Source organism: Numida meleagris, chromosome 16, assembly GCF_002078875.1.
Source record: "Numida meleagris isolate 19003 breed g44 Domestic line chromosome 16, NumMel1.0, whole genome shotgun sequence".
In the NCBI taxonomy this organism is placed as follows: Eukaryota; Metazoa; Chordata; class Aves; order Galliformes; family Numididae; genus Numida; species Numida meleagris.
The window spans coordinates 10,046,388-10,069,754 of record NC_034424.1 but is presented as its reverse complement, the minus strand read 5'-3'; the positions used below and the strand labels follow the sequence as shown (position 1 = coordinate 10,069,754).

The following is a 23,367-nucleotide window of genomic DNA, read 5'->3' as shown; positions in this document are numbered from 1 at the left end:
CATGGTGACTACTTTCCCATCTTTAATCAGGCTAAGATCCTTCTTTATAACATTTTATACATTGTTTTATTTATTTTATTTATTTTATACATTTTAACTGTTTCACTCAATAAATTAAGGTGAGTAGAAAATTTTTGAATAAATTGAAATCATTCAGACTAACATTTAATTCAAAATTGTGCATTTAGCAAATAAATGGACCTTGCAGAATCTATTTAAAGTGCTCATTCCCATTTTGGAATGGCTAATTCAGCGAATTGGGAAAATATATGTTAGTTTTTTTAAAATATTAATACAAGAGAACAAAGTTGGAAGAGGGAGAGAGTGCCACTGAAGGCAGTCACATCCCTAGATGTCAAAAAATGTTCCCCTATGCTGTTGTTTTTAAAAGAACAAAATTTATTGTCTTCAGACCTGTTAATGCCATTCAACAAGCAGACTGCTTTTAGGAGATTTTTTTTTTCCTAGATGGATCATAAATGTCACAAATGCTCCCAAGAATGCAAAATTGGAAGCTTTTCCTACCCTGAAAATGGAAGGAGTGTTTAAGGAAATGTGATTTGCAGATACGGGATTAATGCCGTAAGCTAGAGGGAGCTCCACCACAACGAAATAAAAAGGTTCAGTTTCATTTATCAGTGTGCTTTCCTGGCTTTGTCTGCTTCTGAACATGAAAGACCCAGTTTTATTGCAGATATTATCTACACCGTTCTGTGATATGAATGTTATTGTTTAAACTGTTGCTGAGACATAAAACAGCTGAAATTCTCCACCAGAACCGTATTTATGCCAAACCTTTTGACAAATATACAGTCAGCAGTCACTGGTTGTATTCTTTTTTTGTTCACCATCATTGCCTTTGTCTCCATCGTAATACTCAGCCATCTTTAATGAAAACACATCCTCTGTAAATCCAGAGTACAGGTATGCTTCAGGAGCAGCTCTTGTACCCTTAATTGTGCAAGTTAACGTCCATCAGGTGTGAAAGAATTCTGGCCAAATCCCAAACTCTGCATCTGCAGGCACTAATATCCTACTGTTTCAATTATTTCACAGTGCTCTTTCCAAAGTAATTTACACCATCACTTCACCCCACTGGAAACCTATTTTAATCCATAACTGAGCTTGAGAAGTGATCAACAACGTGAGGTTTGTATGACCTGCTTGTAAAGGAAGTGTGACTGCTATAACTGGAACGTTAATAATCTGCATCCTAGAGAATGAACATCCTGGGTACAAAGCAATCTATTAAAAGTCCCCAGAATTCTATACTAAGCTTGCTACCCACTCTGTAGTATTGGCAAAAGGACAGTATTTCTCCTCTATTATTGTTAGATACAACTTCAGTGTAAGAATGATGATTTTTCTAGTTTTATTTGAGTCCCTGCCTCAACACTGTGCACGGAACTTTCCTAGCCTATGTTTGAGGTTCTTGCTAACCTCCTGCTCTTTGATCTAAACAGATGGTATTGCTCTAGTCATAGAAATAGTAAGAATTCACCTAATATCTTCTCATTTTCTTTTGTTAATGAAATATCACTTCACAGAGAAAGCAACAGCTGAAACCATCAAGGCTAGGTCATGGCCTGAATGAGTGAATTTTATTTTGTCTATGTGGGATGTATATTTCATTGTGAATCATTTGTAAATTAATTTGTCATCTTTCTTTTTCCTGGAATACCCACAAGCAAATGATGATCTCATTCCAGCTTTCTTTTGTGAATTTAAAAACTTTAAAATGTAATTGGCCAACCTTCTTGTCCTCCTGCATTAGCACAGTGAAATACAGTTAGTCATAGTATTCTATCAGAAAATAAGAATAAGATCTCCAAACAACATAGCTGCAAATGTTATCCCACTATATATTTAAAACTGGATTTAAGTAGATGCTACAAAGAATACTTCAACAATTGCTGTGTAGCAGCTTTAAGCATAAACACTACTAGATTTGACCTCATTTCTGGGGAAAGGCCATAGCAAGGATTAGAACTGGTTCTGGTGTCAGCTCAGGGAATAATTTTGTTCCACAAAACCGCTTTCCTGTTTGTTGCCACCTGCAGAAAAGATTGTAATTCAAAGTGACAGATGAATCTCCAACACGGCCTCTTACTCTGGGTGATAGGACCAGCATAACCCACTCATTCTGAACCCTGCAACAAGCGGATGGTTGATAACAATGCTTAGGGTTCATTTAGTTCACAGGTGGCAGAGAGAAAATTGTCTGACTTTGAAGGCCTTACATTCACATAGTTGCTTATTTTCTTGGAGCTATGGAACTAGTAACTAGACCTTATAAAAATATATACTTACTAATCTTACTTATGTTTTTTTCTATACTTTGCATGTTGCCTTTTGAATTTCTGAAAAATGCCTGAATGAGAAAAGCAGGATATCTTTGTTTCCCTTATCTTACGGGACTTATTTCTGCTCCTTCTGTACTCTGTGGTAAATTCCCCGAATTATTCCTCACACAAAGGTATCTACAGGCTGAATCACCAGGCTGAGGCCAATGGGATGAAGTTCAACAAGACCAAGTGCTGGGTCCTGCATTTTGGCCACAATAACCCCAGGCAATGCTGAAGGCTAGGGGCAGAGTGGCTGGAGGACTGTGTGGAAGAAATGGACACGGGGTGTTGGTCAGCGCTCAGCCAAACATGAGCCAGCAGTGTGCCCAGGTAACCAAGAAGGTCAATGGCATCCTAGCAGGTATCAGAAACAGTGTTGCCAGCAGGAGCAGGGAGGTGATCATCCCCCTGTACTCAGCTCTGGTGAGGCTGCACCTCAAGTACTGTATTCGGTTTTGGGCTCCTCACTGTAAGACATTGAGGCCCTGGAGCATATCCAGAGAAGGGCAACGAATCTGTGAGGGGTCTGGAGCACAGGCCTTATGAGGAGTGCCAGAGGGAACTGGGATTGTTTAGTCTGGAGAAGAGGAGGCTCAGGGGAGACCTTATTGCCCTCTACAACTCTCTGAAAGGCACTTGCAGCAAGGTGGCTGTTGGCCTCTTCTCCCGGGTAACAGCAATAGGATTAGAGGGAATGGCCTCAAGTCGCACTAGGGGAGGTTCAGATTGGGTATTAGGAAAATCTTCTTCTCCAAAAGTGTGGTCAGGCACTGGAATGGGCTGCCCAGGGAGGTGGTTGAGTCACCACCCTTAGAGGCGTTCAAGAACCACGTCGATGTGACACAAAGAGACATGGTTTAGTGGGAAATATTAGTGGTAGGTAGACAGTAGCACTAGATGATCTTAAAGGTCTTTTCCAGCCTTGGTGATCCTATGATTCTATAATTGTGCAACAATTTTTTAATGACTATGCCCCTATACATAAAAGTCTTGTTGTGAGAATATATGAGGGACGCTGGAAGTTGCCATCTGAAACTTGAAGCGTTTAAGTTCACTAAGAGGATGTCCAAAAATTGCTGCTTATGTAAACACAAACTCCCTCTTCACAGGAACCCTGTTCCAGGGGACCTACTTTAGCAGGGGGATAGGACTGAAGGACTTCCAGAGGTGCCTTTCAGCCCCAGCAATTCTGTGATTCTGTGATTTAGTGCACTCTCAGCAAGTTTGCTGCTGACACTGAGTTGGCTAGTACAGTTGATACAACTGAAGAAAGGGATAGCATCCAAAGAGACCTGGACAAGCTTGAAAAGTGGGCTAATCTCTCTCCAACTTAAAGAATGTAGCGTGGGACCGTAAGAAAGACCTTGCAGAAGTCCAGGTAGATGACATCAGTTACTGTTCCACCTGATGCCAGCACTCCATCATAGAAAGCTACCAGATTGATCAGGCACAATCTGCCTACCATGAAGCCATGCTGGCTGTCTCAGATCACCTCCTCATTTCACACGTGCCTTAGACGTGTTCCAGGAGAGCTTTGAGCTGTGAGCTTTGCAGGCACAGACCTGAGGATCATTGGCCTATAGTTTCCCAGGTCTTCCTTTCTACCTTTCTTAAAAATTGCAGTGATGTTTCCCTTTTTCCAGTCAACAGGGTCTTCACCTGACAGCCATAACTTTTCAAATATGGTGAAGACATCTTGGCAACTGCATGAGTCCGTTCCTTCAGGACTCTGGGTTGAATGTCACTGGGCCCCATAGACTTGTACACATTTAGTCTCTGAATTCACCTAATGCTTCCTATATTCAGGTGACGCCTAAGAGATTTCTTGATGAGAGTTCTAGCTAACATAAAAAAAAAAGTCTCTGCTTAATATTCTGTGCATTATGACAAGGTGTTCTTAAATTATTTTATGATCATGAGCATAATTACCTGGCTATGTCAGGGAATATGCAATTCTTCTGGGACTATATTCTGGGTATATGATACCCTGTATTAGAAACATTGTCCAGTGAAATCCACAAAACTACAAAAAAAGAAACTGGATCCAAAGCAATTCTCTTGTTCTTGGGTAATGAATGAATAAAAAATTAAGATATTATTTCATTTGGAAGCAGCGCTGCTTTCTTTTGCCTATCTGTACATGGAAAGTCCTCTGTTATGGTATCATTATTGCATGCTATTTTTCTGTGATGTATTTATTATACAGCAGTGGAGAAATCCATGTATAGTAGCAGTTGCAGCAAAGACATGGAACAGTCTGCCTCCATTCCTGTTACCCATGGAAAGGCAGCTCAAGGTGGGGTGCCAACAACAGATGGTTCTGTTTGTTTGTTTTACTGTAGATACTTAATATTTTCAGTGTCCTGGGAAAGAAGTAGTGAGTCCATGTTCCAACTATCATGATATAAGAAGACTTTGCTACTCCATGGGGAAATCAAAAGTCAGCTGTACCAAGAGGAGGTAGACATTTTTAAAAGAAATATCTGATCTTGCCTGCCCTATTCTTTACTGGCTCAGAGTGGGAGTCTTGGCTTAGCAAGAGAACAGGGTCAGGGTCCAGAGTGCTGTTCTGCTCGCACAGAGCTTTCTGCTAGCTATGTGGTACAGCTCTGCTTCTGATCCTGGTGAAAGCCAATGAAAATCTGAGCAGTGATGTTAGCTTTTGCAGTCTTTGCTGTTACCTGCATCTGGGTCAGATCTTCACCTTGTGGGGATTAATTGAAAGACCACTATCTGCTTCAGTGGGATCTGGAGCAAGATCCATATGAGTGGCAGGTACTTCTCAGTAAGTATGTAAGAAATGTTTATCCTTCTGATAATTTTGACTACAGAACTGGCAATAATTTCCAGGTCAGGATATTTGTTTCCAGCAAGATGCCTGAACTTATTTCTTAAAGGATTTTAATTTTTGTAACACAAAATAAAGCGCTTAATATTTTGCAAATATCATCAAGGATCACATGAGAAAAACAATTTATTTTGAAAGTATTTTTTCCTTCCCTCTTCTTATCTCCACTTGAAATAAACTCACACTTTCCAGTGTAGAAGTTCTACAGAAAAATGTTTCCTACAGAAGTAGTAAAATAAAACTAGTGCTTTCCCAGTTAGTTAGGGCTGCTTACACTAATGTTTACTAACATCTGTCCTGAGACTATCTCCTTATTCTCCCATATTCCCTTAATATTTGTTGGTAAAACAGAATGTGATATCACAGTACTGTGCCCCTAATAACCATTAAAGCCTTTTATCTGAGAAATTCTCTCTTTGGGTTTTGGGGTTATTTTTTGCTTTATTTGCTATTTAATATTAAATATTTCAATATTAACATGTTCTTACTGGCTTTATGAACAAAAGTGAAGAGGCAACTCTTAGAATCCATTATCAATGCACAGATGATAGCCATCATTTTGTATCACAGTAACAAATAGCTGGAGGAAGCAATATAGCCTGAAAGGTTTTCCTAATGGTAATTGTCGAGTTAGCTTGCTGACAGTCTTCAGTTTGTTTTCTTGGTTTGCTGAAAAGTCCTGCTCAGCACCTTTGTGAACTGCCTAAAAAACAATAAAAGAAGCTTTTAAACTATGTTTGTTTCTTTGGCATATATGATACTGCCTCAGCCTTCCGATACAACCACTTGGGATGCAGCATTCATAATGCAGGTTTCCTGTCATACTGGCACCTAGCAGGTTGCCATAGTGACAGACATAAGAAACATTACTTCAGAAATGTTGCTTTATTAGAGTTAAAGTGCATTTTGAAAAAGGATCCAATTTCAAGTTACTCCCTGTGTTTTATACAGGAATAAGCAGAATTATTGATTTATACTAATAAGAATTATTTTGAACCTACCCATCCCCCAACATATATTTAAAAATATGTTGCAATGCACTGTATGTTCTTGGCACTACTTTTAAGTAAAAAAGGCCAGTATTCCTCCATCTTTATCTCTTTCAGTACACACGTTGCTGTGCTACATTCTGAACTATCTGCTTTCAAACAGAGTTAAAATCATTAAGTCACTGCCTTTTTCAACATGTCATATCTTTTATTTATACAGAGCATCTTACTTCAGACTGCATTGATTTTGTTCACATTAATGTAGAAGAGACACAGAGGGGGGCATCAAGGGAGATTTCTGAAGTATTTATGCCTACGTCATGTTTCAACATATTAATCAAATAACAAGCATTTTTTAAGCAGCAGAGCTGCCTAGCAGGTCTGTGCTAAGCAAATCTCTCAGATCTAAGACGGGTTTCCCCACATGAATGTGAAGCCTATGGAGATTCAAACTGCAAAACTCATCAGCTATGCCCTCACCCTGCAGCGCAGCCTCCATGACACAGCTGGGGCAGCCCTGAGGCTACCAGCATCCCACCTCTCCTCTGATTAAACCTATCCCCACCATTCTGCCTAATAAATAAGATTAGAGGGTGTGCTGGTGAGGGGGAGGAGCTGGAACACAGATTAGAAATAGGCGAATTGAAGGTCTGCATGGGGAGCATTCAGCCCCCTGAGAGTTTTCTGGCAGTGGTGCTCTGGTCCCTCTGGTTGCGGGTGAATGTGCATCCACACTCCTAGAAGTGCAGTCATAGAGGCAGGCTGCCTGCTCTCTCCTCGTGTGCATGCAGCACCAGCAGATTATTTGCCAGCAAACGAAAAGCACCTTTCCATAAAGCACTGTTGAAAGGTGTGATGTATTTCATTATTGCTAATAGAAAATGTGCATTGGAGATGATGCAGATTGCTGTATAGGGCCTGGTTCTGTTCATTCAGAGAAACAACCGTATTTCAGTGCACCTGGTGCAGGCAATCATGAGTAAAGAGAAAAATAAAATCTTCCCTTGCTTGAAAGTTGTGCCTTTCCATTCCTGTTAAATATAATTTTGCTGTACACAAGTGGGAAGCACTTAAACCAGTTTGGAAGTACAGTTTGTAATTCACAACCATTGCTAAATCTGTATTTAAAGCTCTAGTCTGAAATGACCAGAAAAAGCCTATTTTACTCCAATAGCTAAAAGCTGTCCTGTCTGGAAATTCTTTTATAGGAGAAAAATTGGCAATTATTAATATTGCGATAAGCTGATTGATTTTCTAATGAAAGAAGAATACAGGATGAAACATTCCTGCCACTTCTTAAAGCAGAACTTTGCTCTGTGATTCAGCTTTTACAGCTTGTTCTTTCACAATCTTTCCATTTCTGTAACTTGTAGACAGAAACAATATCTTTTGTAGACACTGGCAAGGCTTGATGTAGCATTCAAATCCCACACTTGTGTGTACCTACATACATTGGTGCTGATAGTTTACGCTGACTAGTTACAAGGAGTTGATTTAAAACCTAACCAGCTCACTCCTTCCAAATACAATGCCCAAATCAGATCCCTTAAGAGAACAGCTTTATTGTTGCAACAGCTCTTTTCTCCTTAGCTGCTGCAACCCTTTGCTTTCTGGACAGCGAACTTTAATGAGTTACTCCAAAACCCCCTCAGTGAATTCCATGCTCTGAATGCTGATGGTCATTTATTAGGGAGATTACACTTCTTGCTTCACTTTTTTGCTCATTCCTCATCTACGTAACTATACTTGGATGTATTTCCATTTATTTAAGACAGGGCTTGAAGTACCAATACAAGCAATAAGTGTTGGATTAATTCTTGTCTAGGTGTATTATGCATCTCATCACATTAAAAAAATAACACTACTACCTACTGATGCAAAATTCTTCATGACTTTCCTTTGAAGAAAGGCTGATACAGGTTTCCACAGTGATGCAAGGAAAAAGGTGGTATTTTGAAGCCTTGGTTCTTTGAAAAGATTGCCACAGAAATTGATTGTTGGCTCTAGAAAGAATCATAAGATCCTGAGTGTGTAAGAGCTGAGTCCTGGCTCCAGTTCAAATTTTCATGCCTTGCATGCTAATACTGGTTACAGTGATATAAACTGAAGGAAGTTTAGTAAAGTCACAGAGATATGAAACTCTGCATACCTAAAGAACTAAGGCCAAAAGCTCCAAGCACCAGAATTTTGGGTTAATTCAGGCCTATCAGTGTTACCATCATTTAAATAGGTGTCACTGGGCAGTTGTAGACTGAGATAATTACGACTAACATAAAAGTACAGAGCAGTAAGAAGTATTTTTCTATGGTTACTCAATTTAGTATGACTTTTTATTTCCAAGACATATCAGAAAAAATAATATTTTCTACAGAAAGAAAATGGGCTTCTAGTTTATTTAAAAGATGGAGATATTTGGCTTGGATAAAATAAAATAATATTTTTCTTTAGGATCTTGGAGAAGATTCTAATTCATTGGACAAGCTGAGTTTACACTTAAACAGCATGTAAACTGAAGTATTTGGACATGCCTCTGTGTTTTGTTTTTTTTTTCACTGTAACTTTAGTTAAGCAGCAAGCAAGCGTTTATCTGCCTGTGCAGTGCTGTGAGTGTGCCTCTCTGGATGGGTGCTGGCAGCCTTTGTAGGAGCTCACCTGGAAGATTTAAGCGGCAGAAACTTATACAACGTTTCTTGTTTTTATAGGCATCAGAGCAATTATTAAGACTCAGCAAGCCATTTCTTACTTTTTATTACATCGAAAAAAAGTCTTTTACAAAGTACCAAAATTTAAGGAAATATCATACAGTTGTGGGTAGTGAAGTACTGAATCCCCATATTTGCACATACTGTGATACCCAAATCTCACCTAATGCACAGGTGGAAACGTGCTAAATTCACTTAATATCTTTTAATGTCATTTTACAGAGTAGTTCCATGTATGAACTACTTCACAACTTCTCAACTGAAGTTAAATGCAGAGATTAATTTCCTTCTGAGTTTGTGTGCTTGTGTGCGTATTTGTGAGTGTGTGTGGAGGGGGGCATGTGGAAATTTAACTACAGTGCCACAATGACTGCCACTGAAGTGCATGTCTAAATAATCATTGAGAGAACTGCACAGGAGTGTTTCCTATTGCCATTGTATTCAGGCAACTTTTGAACATAGTTCAGCTGTGCTTCAGGTAGTTTTGTATAGCATTAGGAAAAGCTTATTTCTGAGATCAAGTGATCTTTACACAAAATCTTAAATTCCATCAGTAAAATTGAGCACACTAACTTGGCTGTGATGTGAATCTACGGTTCAGTAAAAATAATGAACATGGGGAAAACATCCCCATTTCTTGTATGGAAAAGATTGAACCTCTTTTCTATTGAAACTTTAAAAATATGAGCAGAAACCTGTTATGGAGCATTGGGACCATACAGCTTCAGTCTGGCACGGGCATAGTGGTTACAGTGAAAAGTATCTGTAGTTGTGGTTGTGGGTAAGCATCAGTGGTTCATACGAAAGATGGTCCCTCATGTGGACTAGCTCACGAATGAGGTGGACGCAGAGCAAAAGAGCAGAATTTACTGCAGTTTTCATCAAAGCCTGCAGAAGAAAACCTGTATGGAAAGAATGCTCTGCAAAGAGCAAAGCGCTTGACATTAGGAGAGAGAAAGCTCACCAAGGAATAAACTTAAATCTGAGTCAAACTGTGCTCTGGCTTTTGTCAGGTGTGGGAAACATCCTGAAAGGAAGCAAAATGTGTCAGACTTTATATCAGATGATATTCTGTATAATCTCATGCAAACTTTGCCTTTTCTTTCCTTATATCCCTACATGAAACTATGCATTTGTGGTTTGCTGTGTAATTAGTTTTGGTGCTGAGAGAGGACAAGAGAACTTCTTGTTAGATGGATTAAAAGGATCTATGCTCTACAGCATTTGAGTGACAAGAACCATGTCAGATCAGTCTGTTGTCAAGCTGAGAAAAAGTGACAGAGTAGTCTGCACTGTCAGAGTGAGACAAGTCCTCCCACTTACTGAGCGGCAAGAGGCAGGCGTAAACTAGCCCCTTCAAAGAGCAACCACAGGTGACTGGGTCAAACAACTGGGGCAGAGCCAATAGAAGTCAGTCCTGTAAGCAAACAGCATGATTCCTCTCTGCCTTACTGGAAACTCTCCTGCTGAGGCTTGTACCCACCCATTAGGAACATCAGAAAGTGCTTTCAGACCTAAATGGGGGAAGGGGAGAAGGAGGGTACCAGCTTTGATCAAGAATTTCCTATGTTGTAGTCACTAATTTGGAGTAATGTTTACAACATTCAGCAACTGTAATTCTTGTACAATAAAAGAGCACGGAAATTAAAATACAATGAGAAGAACTCTGCCCTTGTTATTTCAAACAATGGATTATTTTCTTCCAGCTTTTACCCATTGCAGTGTTTGGGACAGGGGGTGAAGGCAGATGCTCTACAGCCTTGCACCTCCACTGCCTGCTCTTCAGTCATAAATTCATGTTTTGTTTCAGAGCTGTCTATGTTTCCCATGTCAAACATGAACAAATCTACAGTGAGTCCACATACAAGCAGAGAAGATCCAGACATGAGCTAGTAGGAGCTTCAGGGTTATAATCAGTAGACAGAAGGATGGCTACTGCGTCTTCTCCACTCCACCCACCTACCAGCACGTGGTACTGCAAAGTGCATCTGGGGCTGTGCATGGTTACATGTGAGCTTCCCCCTTTATCCCAGGAAGCGCAGACACTTCATCTCCCCTGTGGTTTGAGGAGTGTACACAGCTCTCTATGGGGAAACTGCATTCTCTCCCTATGCACATATGCAATTACACGCACAGACTACTATGTCAAATATGTGTCTGTAGCTATAAAAGTATCGACAGTGCTTAAGCTGCAGATGTGCTGTGACTATGTCTGACAATGCAGGCTAGTATAATCTCATTGTTACCTTATGTTCTACAGGTCTCTTTGTGATCTTTACCTGTTGTGAATCTTATACCTAGATTGACAGCTCTTCATGGTAGATAATAATAACAGCAACACTGGTAAAACTGCAGTTTAGAATGGTTAGTGTGTGGTAGAAAGACGTTTGCTAAAGCAATGGTGAGACTGCTGTGAAATGTATATGGAGTAACAGAGCAAGCATGGCAAAGTGAAAAGCAAGTGATTTAAATGCTCTAAAGAGGAATGAACAGCTGTGTAATACTGATGCAGGAGATGAAGAAATAAATCATTTGGTGATGATCAGCAAAATGATGGCATGAAAATAACCAGCAGGGTGACCGCAAAACCAGACATGTGCAAAGGGTGAGGATCAACATAGTAGCATCACAGCCATCCAATTTATAGTAAGAGTGTTGAAGTTAGGAATTGCAATCAAAGCTGTTAGGGCTCATATAAGCCATAAAATCTGCAGTTTCTAGTTACAAAGTGACAATTGTCTTTTTTTTTTTTTTTTTACTCCTTACTATATGACTCTGAAATGTGGACAAGTTAGCACAAGAACATCAGAGGAACAAGAAATCATTAATCAACAATACCTCCAAGCTATTATGCTTATAAGTGTCAAGAGAAAACTCATGAGTAATGGTTTTCTGCAACACATTTTCATAAATGGTTTTAAAAAAATATGAGTTTTCTGGACCACAATTTTTATCTAGCTGAAAGACATGAACTTGTTAAAGCACAATATTATTTTAAAGGACAGAATATAAAATGCAATAAAGAAATGGAAGATCTGGGATGAAGGTCTTGTCTATAGTGACTTGGAGCTTAGCAGCAAGAAGTTCTCAGATTCAGTTGACTAATTGGGAATGACTTTCACATGCAGGTTACAAACGAGAAAAGGGCTTCTGCACTCATGTGCCCTGTTGTGCATTAGCCAAAACTCAATATGGCATTTTTACTGTCATCTTCCAATTTACAGAAACCCTTGAATAACTGAAATTCATGGTGGACAACTCACCTAAATCTTCTTCATTGTCACATATTCTTACTGCATTGAGTTGTCTCTAATTTAAGAATATATTTCAGTTTTCTGGCTAAGAGCTCTAACAGATGGCAGGTAGGCATCTGATATTTTCCTGTCACTGACTGTCTGCAATAAGCTGAATGATCATTAAATGCTTTGAGTGCATTCTACTTCCACTACCACCTTTTTATCAACTGAAAATAAAATTTATTATTAAAATTTTTCACATTAGGAATTTCTTTGTTTTATTTGAGATAAACAAACGCCTCAGGAGAAGCTGTATCATCATGAAGGGTTGGAGTGGTTGTTCTGTAAGACATTATCTTAGGAAAAAAAACCTAAAAACCTTAAAAAAATGAGATCAATTAAAACAAATTTTCAAATCTCAAAGAACTAGAAAATTCTCAGCCTAATTTAATTAAACATTCTCATATTATCAGCTATTTGCTTTCTGTAAATGTTAAAGTTTGCATTTGATACTCTTAAAACATTGCAGTGGGAAGGAAAAGGACCAGTGAAGAAGCTGTGCCTTGATACTGTCTTTGGTTAAGACCTTACTGCATATGTACATTTGGAGTCGGGGCAGTGGCTGCATGTTGCAAAGGTCTTGGCTTTAGCAAGTGCTGTGTGCAGGAACTGCTGCTGTGCTTCAGGCCCAGACTATGCCACAACATTTGAACATGCCCTGACCTGACAGCATCAGTCAGATGTGCCCGTGGCAGGGGTGCGTAGGAAGACCCCTAGAAGCAGAAATGACTTTTTCTGGGACCAAGAGGCACGTGATACAGCCATGCCTGTCAGGTAGCTGTGAATTCCATCGCACAGCAAAGCCACCACCTGTACTGTGACCTAACAGCTCCTTTGGAGTATTTTACCTTGTGAAATGTCACTCCTTGCCCTGCTGCAGTCAAGGATCCTATGTCCTTATCTTGACTTTAAAGGGATGGATTTAATTGTCAGTCCTCTTAAACAAGCGTTTAATTCCATTCTGTGGGGAATAAAGACACTCTTAAATAATTGAGCAGCTAAGAGATTGGTTATTTCTGTTTTCATTGCCCATATTGATTTAAGTGTAGTTAATCCTTTCAAATACCCATGTCACACAGGGCCTGATGGCTCTCTTTAGGGCAATATTGTTCCTCTGGCTAGATTATTTGACATCAAGCATTGTAATGTCACAATAAATCCTTCATGTGCACTGTTCTTTTCAAAGAGAAGTACCAGATGGGGACTTTGTTTCTTACATTAAACTCTTGGTTTTACTAGTCAGAAGTTGGGCTCGTGAATAATTTTCATTAGATTTTGTGCCTCATAAAACTACCTCTGCAACAGTGACATTAAATAATTAGAAGCCCAGTTAAACAGGCATGTGGACATAAAACAAACCAAGGTGTTCCCCTCACTACAAATTAATATAGTTGTGTGTGCAAAATAATCTCATTTGGGATGTAGCCCAGCGCAGACCTTTGGAATAAATTTTACAGATAGAAGTGGGTATAGATGAAGCCAAGAACTAACAGACACATTTTACAAGTCACCACAACTTTTCTCACTGCAAGTCCTGCATCTGCCTGTCTACATTGTGTACAGTCCAATTAGTTGAGGGATATCCCACTTGTCACTTACAAATGGATCTGAATGGACCCAATAAATATGTTTTCTTAAACTTGCCTTGTAGATATTGCAATTTTACCATCATGTTCACAATGAGTTTTACATGTATGATACTGCATTTCTGAACAGCACGTTGCTGGGTGGGTGCTGTTGTAGCTGTGTAATGAATGAGATCAAAGGCTGATTGGTTTCAGACAGCTCAGCCTGCAGGAGTAGCTCTGGGTATGCCAGCAGAGGCTTTCTGCACGGTGACCAGGTGGTGGGCACACTATTATTCCACCAGGACTTCCTCTCCACTCCCTCCACCTGAAAGGGAAAGTTCAACTCGGTATGACACCTCTATTTACACTTGGCTCTTTTAAAATTGTTTTTAATGCACTGGCAAATTCTTGCACTATACATCAGAAATGTCCAAGACATGGCTGTAGCAGCCTGCCCCAAATGCTACCACTCTGTGCTATTCCCACAGATCACAAGCACAACGTTACATTGCCCAGGTAAATGGCTGCTGCCATGCAGGTGTGCACTCTGGAAGTCACAAACTGACTTCACGATAGTGCTGTGGCAGTGGGAGACAGAGATAAAAGCAGGATTAACTGGGTGTACTTATCTCACTGACAAGGGAGCACAGGTTCATGCCATTTTCCTGTGGATCTGTTTTGTCAAAATATAAGATGATGTTTCTATGGAATTTCTTGATAATCAGCTAACAGTTCTAAAGCCCTGACCAGGACATTGTTCTCTCTTCTGATATTTTAAGCTTTATCACAGCATTCCCTTGGAAGCAGCAATAGCAGGTCCAGGGTTAAAGGAATCCACTTCAGTTTTTACTGTGGGGAGTGGGTCACTTTAATACGAAGGATTTTGTCAAGGCATCATGTACTGCCCTGTCCTTGCTCTGCCCCATAAGAAGTACCCTAGAGATTTCCTCTGACAGAAGCTACCAGGAGGATATATATATACACATTGTAATAATTATTATCGTTTTCCTTTTCTCTCTCTTAATAAATAGTTTTATCTCAAGCCACGAGTTCTACTTAGTTTTTTTTTTGTTCTCTCCCCCATCCCACTGGGAAAGGGGAGGAGTGAGCAAACAACTTTGTGGTGCTGAGCATCCTGCTGGGTTAAACCACAACAGTACTACTGGCAGCAGCTCATTTTTACTAACCTTAGAAAAAAGATATATATTTTAATTTATTCATAATATATTAATAAGAAATTCTGCTTTTATGACTGCATTTTTTTTAGTAACCAGATGTGTTTTTGAATTTCCTGAATTTTATGCATTGTCTGGATGAAGCATCTGGATCCAGCTCACTGTGTAGCCTTTACTGACGCAAAATATTTTGGATTGGCTACTAAAAGGAATCTTAGAGAATCAGCTGGTAACGTTCAGCTTGCATCAGAGCCTTTTAGTGACTGCATTAAGCTGACCAGTAGCAGAGTGGAGCAGGTAGCTACTCAAGAAACTGGACTCACTTTCTGACCCCAGATCAAGCAGAGTACTATTCTCCTACATCTATGTGAGCAGTGAATTCTCACATGGACTCACGCAGGAGACAGAATTTTTTTCTATATATGGAACTGAAAACCTGCTCACTATTTCAGCTAAGAAAATGAATCTCCCATTGGTCAAACCTGGAAGAACGACAAACCCACATTTCAATGGACACCTACCAAAGCAAAACCTTTTCTTTTTTTTCCCCAGAGGATAAGAAGAAATTTTTACAGAAGCAATGCAGCTGCATGGTATTTATATGTGTGGATGGTTATTCTTTCCCCTTTATCTCACAAGAGTTTATATCAAATAAAAGGAAAACCCTTACAGAGATTATTTCATTGTTTCGGTGTATACTAACCTGTCATCGAAGTAAACACTCTGTGGAAAATATCACCTCCCTTTTCGGCCATTTGAATGATGTTTCCCTTCAGGGGTATTCTTCTCTGAAAAGTCAAATTATGTGTTCTGTGTGGTATAGTGTACAATAATGCTCTTAACTCCTCCCCTCAAGCAAGCTGAGCAATCCCCACAGACCAGCGCAGGCATCACAGGCCCATTCTCAACATTCCAGAAGTGACTTTTACAGATGGACTGGTTGCATGGTATGTTGTGTGATAGCATTCTTCATGTGAGAGAAGAATCCATGGCTGAGTGGTCCAACAGCATATGTAGACAAAGTCACCAGTGCTGGTGGAGTGCATCATCCTGACTGGATTGCGGTGAATGTCCTAATATCAGAAAACACACGGAAAAGAGCTGCTGGGTTTGCTCAGTGCCATAAACTAATGTGCTGAACTGGACAGTGACCAGAGGCACAACCTGAAGAGATGCAGTGGTGTTTTTCACAGCAAAGATGGACAGTCAGAAGGTCCATCCTTGCTGAGAAAACTTTGCAACAAAGATAGTTTCCACAAATGCATCACACCATATTTCTACTTTTCTTCCACCATGTGACTAATGCATACAAGTTTTACCGAATCTAGAGCATAACATGGATGATTCTTTAGGCCCACTGTAGCAGAAATGCTAAGTCATGGCTTGAAGCAGTGATGGAGCACCTGGTGGGAAGGCAGGGCCAACCCAGGGGTGCTCAGGTGCATGCAATGCTCCTGAGTGACAGAAAGGGGTGGAGCCAGGATCCACCCCTACACAGACTTCATTTAAGGGTTGGCAGTGGAGGTGAGGGTATGTTGCTGGAGATCTTTGCCTACATGATGCCTTCTGAAGGTGAGCAGCTTCTCTCTTTTGTTTCTCTGCCCGTGGCTGTTGTACTTGAGCCTATCATCCCTTGCTGTAGCCTAGGATCTTGCTACTCTGCTATCACTGCTGTGCTTTCGATCATGTTAAAGAGTTACACCCACCATTTAATTTTTCTTCTCATTTGCCCAGGATGGATATGGTTTCTTCCACAAGCAAGATTAAGCTAGACAATATTTCAGAAGTATAAAATAACTTCTAGAAATGCATGGAGGTTTTCAGGGAAAACTGAGATGCAGGAAAGGGAGCATGCTTCATATAGTACTAGGCAATATCTTTTTCACTGATCACTTAAAAAAATTCATCTAGCTATTTCACAGCAAAATACTCTTCCATTATATTAGGTCTTCTGCATGGATGGTGGCTAAGTGGCCTGAATACGCAGTGTGCTATAACCCCAAGCTCTCAAACCTAGACACAGTGATACATACATAAAACTATGTTAACAATGGAAAGGTATAAATCCTTGGCACCCATATCAGTGCTCAAGCTGGACTGCCAACCTTGGCACAGCCCACTGCTTTGTTCCTATGATCCTTATCCAAGCTTTTCCTCATTAGCTCTCCCTTTCTTGTTGCAGCACAGAATGCTGGTCCCCTTTAAAGGTTGTTCTCAAACTACAAACTACTTCTTGTTCAGAATAGAAACACCATCTTCTTCAGCAGGAGCAGTTTCCACAAGTTAAATAAGGTTAAAATGTGTTCCCTGACAATTGTTACATGTCCATCATGGCTGCTCTTCATTCTAAGCAGAGAGATGATGCTCATGGTAAGAAACATGCTAGAAAACCAGGCAGACAAGGAAGCTCTGCAAACACAAGTAAATGAATATTTTGTACTTTGTGTGTACAAGGATGTGGGCATTCATTATACCTGTGGGTTGTACAAAATCATTTTGGCATCTGTTGACTGAAGAGTTTGCAAAAAGAATTGATTATTATTACTTGTCTGATCAGCCTATTTACAGCACAGCAGCATGCACAACACTGTATCTATTGATTGCTATTCTTCCATTACTTCATCACAGAGCTGACCTAATCTTCTTCTGGGTGGTCATAACAGATTTAGAACCTGCAGTGAGGCACAGATAAATGTTCAGATTATTCTTTAAAATGTAGATTTGATCACATTTTTTCCGAGTTACCTTTAAGAAATTCATGTTAGTGTCAAATCCTGCCTTTATTAAGTAAGAGTTTACATATTTGATGCATTTTTAAATGACATTTTAAAGAAGTTTTCTTAAGATTATGATGGAGACAGTCTGTCAAGAATGCAGTGAGCAAAAGCGAAGGGGAACATTCCAGCGGCATTACCAAGGCCCTCTGCAACCACACACCCAGCATGCAGGCTTGGCTTCATTATGCCTAGAGGTGTAAGAATAGCTGTGAACAGCTAATAAGAATCAATGCTATTGGAGACATCTGTTTCAGTTTTCATTTTTCAGTGTTATTAGTGCTTATTGGTACAAGGCTCAGGAATGTATCCAATCCCTTTGAAGTTAAGTGTATTGTAAGGCTAGAGGCATTGTGAGCCTTGTTGATGACCCTCTGTGTAACCTTTCAATTAAACATCTACAATGCAAGGAATGAGAAAAGATGTCTTTAAAAGAGAAGACTTGTATACTGAAATCACACTGGCCTTTCAATACTAATTTGAGATTTTATAAAGCAATCTCCAAACAAATACTAAGTTGTTTGATTCTTCAAAATGCTTTTTAAAAACTCTCTGACTCTGGTCAGGTGAATATGCTGCCATTCTTTTTGTTACTGAGGTATAATAAAAATCCTTTGTCTGAGCATAGTATAAATAACCAGAGAAAAGATAGCTATTTTCCCTAAAACTAGAACATAAAACAGATACCAGCTGGAGTTGAAGTCACTGCTACTTATGGCCTGTGTGTGTGGTGTTGTGTTGTGTGTGTGTGTGGTGGGTTTTTTTGTTGTGTTTTTTTTTTTTTTTAGCAACTTGACATGTCAATAAAGTGATCTGCATAACCATCAGAAATTAGAGGGAGGTCTTCTGAGAGAGACATTCTGCTGATCACGAGGAAGCCAGTGCAGCCTTGGGAAACTAAGACCTGTCCTGTTACAACTCAGGAATAGCAGCACAATGTTTTCTAATGGTCCTGAGCATACAGTACTCTTTGGAGGCATTTCAGTGCAGAAAACTGGATTGGTTAAAGTTATTGCCCCAAAGACAATGGTGATCTGATCTGGAGAATATTGGGAGAAGTGAACTAAGCAGAACAACCACTATTTTTACTGAGAACCACCATATCTGTACAAAGGAAACCTTTTCAAACCTCTGACAGCCTGATAAACCAGTTCCTAACTCTGAGCAGTAACCCCTATAACAGGTACTTCTATCAAGACAAGCTAAGAGAAAGGTATTATCTGAACTGTGTTTTATTCTGGGGGACAGCTGGCTGCTGTCATTTATGAAGTACAGTGCAAAGGTTTGGTGGCTCTTTGTACAGCTCCAGCAAGACTATTTTACTAAGTATCCACCATGAAATGATGCAAGTCCTCCTTCCTAACTGTCTTGAGAGAAAGCAAATGATAGTTTCTGTGGACTTGTCTTGAATTGTGCCTCTGGGCCATGAAGGAAGCTGGAGTTTAAATGACATGATGTAACTCTGGTAGCTGGTATGTTTTACTTTACTTAATGACACCTAGTGCTGACCAAATGCAATACTGGAAAGTGTAGACAAACAGAAGTGGAAAGGCAGCCTTATGGCATGACAAACAGCAGTATGATAGGTGAACAGTGGCGACAGCACTTCTATCACTGTCTGTTGCTTCTCTTTAGTAACGGAGAGGACCAGCTTAGGTTTTCTTGTAATTAGTGTGAAGTTTGACCTCATTAATTTGACTTTTTTTTAATACAACTATTTAATTGTACTTAAGTGGAGGGTGTTAAAATATTAGCAAGGATCAAAGCATTAATAAAACTGGGCGAAGATGGAGATGAGAAAAGTTACAGAAGATAGTTCGTCTCAGAGAAGACACATTACAGACCACAAGTAAGTGGGAGAGGAATTAGTTACAATCATGGAAGCAGGAATGATGGAAGGAATGAATAATGGGAAACCCTGGGCTGGCAATGAACTCTGCTGGGCTGTGAGAAAGTGTCATAAGCGAAGGATGGAGTACATCACTAAGGACAGTCAAATCAACTAGACAATGTACAGTATAAAATGCCTTCTGAAAAAAACACCTTAGTCCATTATGTTGAGGTAAGAGAGGTTACAGTGGCCTTAAGTTCAATCTGTGCTTTAGAACAGGCCACCAGCTTTGCTCTTGAGACATGTCTTGGTCTTCAGCTTTAGAAAGGACAAAAAGAGTAGGTGCAGCTCTCAAAAATTCCCAGGGCACAGTCCTCACAAAGCCTCTTCCTGAAAATTCCTATGGGACTGTGAAATTCTCCTGTGGTGGAGCTGTACATTTATGTGTAGAGAGGTATCACCAGGGCATAAATATTATAAGGCCTTCAGAGAAAAATTTACTGAAGACAGTACGTTATCTGAGTGGTAGCTAAGAAGCAGTACCAGCTGGATCTGATGGCAGTACCCATAAGGCTAGCACCCTCAGGTCTCTTGCCTGTGTGTAGTAATTCATTTTAATTTTCTATAATGTCTACTTGCTGAGAGCATGTGAGCAGGGCCTGATCTATTCTCTACCTTTAACTTTACCCAAGAAGAGGTGTCTTTTCTGACACCTGATGACATGGCACAACGCAACATCCATCTGTGACTGCCTACTTGAGTGATGCCTGCATTATGCTTTCCTTATGTTGTTCAAGATGGAGATGGGCACTGCTGCTGTGTTAAATGCCATTTTCTGTTTTACCATTATGTGAACAGCTTCTGAGGTCTGTCTCTTAATCCCAGTTCCTCTTCTCTCCTCAATCCTTGTCTCCTTTTGTTTTCTTTCTAATCAGCCATGGCTTAAATTTTTGTATTATATTTCTGTGCTTACTGATATGGGAATGGAGTGAGTAGCTGGTGATTATTCTACACTGAATAAATAAAACAGCACACAGATTTGGTTAGAGCTATACAACAGCACAGAAAGCATTTCTATTATGCTGCAGAAATACAGATTTATTTAAAAGTTGTCCCCATTCAATGCATGTTTCCAGGAACCCTCAAGTTGCCAGAGAAGCGACAAATTAAGTAAAGCTAATGAGATTTATTCTTCATATTGAAAAGTCATTGATAATTTTCTTTCTTTTTTTTTTTTATCTTTCAGACATCACAGGCTGTTTCCCAGTACAGAGAGCAAGGGTATGTCTTAAGCCATGAACCTCTTTTCTTTGATAATCCATATAAGTGTGCATTTACATTTTCTTCACTTGACAGCTAGTTAAAAAGAAACAAGATGGCACATTGGGACAGTAGTTAGAAATGTGGAACAAAGGAAACTAGCCCACCGTGAAAGTGGAAGTTAAGAAAACTGCACATTCCTATGCCTAGGGCTTCTTCACACCTCAGTATCCTTAATTATGTTCCAGGGTATTTTGGCGTTCCTTCTATTCGCATTTAGATCTTTCATCAGGAAGATAATGTTCTCAGAGCAAGTAATATCTCAAACCCCATAAATCCTAATGTTTAATACGTTAACGATATAGAGATAAGTATTTAATTTTACTTTATGCATGACAGAGAAGCCAATGACAAATAGCACCAAGTAGTATTTATGAGTTCCATGCCTGGAGGAATTATAAGCACCTTAAATTACTGTAAATTCTGACAAGGCACATTCATTGAAGACTTTATAAAACTTTATACTTTATGCATGTAACTACAGAACAGTTCTCCCTGCCACTGTTCCACTCCTGATTTTTCAGTGTGGCTACAGTCACAAAGCAGTATCTTCTCAGGCAGAAATAATCTGTAAGAATGTCTCTAACTCTCCTGCTTGAAATCACTCTGGCCTGCAGATTCTAGTTGTACTCTGAAATGGGCCATGAAAAGGGCAATAAGGAAGACTGTCAGGTGTTGTGGAGACAGCATGGTGGTCTGTTGATCTGTCAGTCACAGCTAGAAATAAAATAGGGTTCTTCTTTTCTTTAATTATTCTTACATTAACATTACATGTTCTGCATTTTCCCCTCTGGAATAGTTTGTAATCCCTTCTTACCCACAAAGCTGAACCAGATGCCCTTACCAGCTGCCTGAAGTGCTCACAGGAGCACCCAGGATGGGTCTCATATCTGTTTTTAGGAAACTCCAGGTTCTTTTTCTTTTTTTTTTTTAAGATGTTGGAAAGGACCTCTACAGATGATTGAGTCCAACCTCCCTGCCAAAGCAGGAAAGTACTTAATTTCTTGCATTTTCAAGTAAGCCTTGTAGCTGAATGCAAAAAGATAGTTGCGTATGTACATGGAAGTATCTGTTCCTCTCAAGTACTACATTTGGCTCTGTTGATGGTGGCGAACTGAAACTCACATGAAAGACAAGGAAAATATTTATAGGTACTAATGACAGAGAATGACAGTTGCCATCTGTGATTGCTAACAAGAGGTACCCTGGAAAAGGTGCACTAACTCAGAGTTAGTGCTAACAGAGATTTGACTATTTTACTTCCAACAGCATTTTCCTTATAACACTTGTTGAGAAGAGAATCAGTGTTTGGGTTTCTAAAATGGACATGACTATGTGACCAGGATTCATGACATCATGTAAGTAAGCATGATAAAATGAAGGGAAAATAGGAGGTGGGAGTTTTCTTGTCTAGAATTATGGTTAGACCAGTGAAGAGGTGGTTCCCCCATTCTGGATTACAAGTCACAGCACCCATCCCTTTGTACTGCTGCACTGCGTCTGTGTGAACCCTGTGCAGATCATGGACTCTGCACAGCAAGGTGGACAAGACACATGCACTGCAATATTAATTCTTGATTGCTGGAGATTGTGACATTGTTTCCTGCCAGCACTAGACCTGTTTGGCAGGACTGCCTCCTCTCTTCCCTCATAGTAAAATTAACTTGTTAAAAAAAAAAAAGAGTAAAAATAACAACAACAAACAAAACAAAACCAGTTCCCAAAGCAAGAGTCCATTTCCCTCTTAAGGGCAAGTTACACAATCTATACCTTGGTTGGGATCCATTCCAGCAGAAGCCAATAGAGTTTTGTTTTCATTCTGTTAATCAGGCACGGCAAGAGACTGTAACCAGTTGTGCACAATGCATCCAGTTTCTTCCCTTCTCTGTTCCAAATGTGCTTGGATTTATTAAAGTGCAGAAGACTTTGAAAAATATGATGTTATGGGCTTGCCAAAATAAACCACCAGCAATAATGAAGCAATAATGTATTTAACAAAGTGACATGGAAAAGACTAGCTTCAAAATCTATCTGCTGTGCTGCTATCTATGTTTTACTCTCTGCAGCTGCATAAACCAGAATCCTGTGTATTTTTTGAGTACTGCAATGCCACATAAATTTGCCCAACTTCATATGTTTCAGAGCCTGTTCTTGATCATAATTTTATAAATTCTGGTATTAATTGTTAAAAACATGCTGGATAGAGAAGTCTCCAGTCACTTCCATCCATTGATAACAGCAACAAATGATTTTTGCCAATACCTTTAGAAGAAACCTTGTAAGCAAGATACAGCCAGAGGAGGAAAAAACACATGACTTTTTCCTGTTCTGGTTCAGGCACTGGGACATGACTGGACAGTCAGAAGGAGAATTTCTAGCAGAGACAGTAATGTTCACTCCCCACTACAACATTAAGGCTGACAGAGTGATGAATGCTCTAATGTTTGCTGTGCAAGGACAAAGCAATGGGCACAAACCAGAACACAAGAGATTCCTTCTGAACATTAGAAAGCACTTTA

At 39.7% G+C, this 23,367-nt stretch overlaps 1 long non-coding RNA gene across 1 annotated transcript; it reads left to right on the top strand.

Moving 5' to 3' along the window:
• Positions 16,461-22,962, top strand: LOC110407043. Its single transcript, XR_002443692.1, has 4 exons — positions 16,461-16,495; positions 20,775-20,809; positions 22,118-22,206; positions 22,679-22,962. It is a non-coding gene; the product is annotated as an uncharacterized LOC110407043 (long non-coding RNA).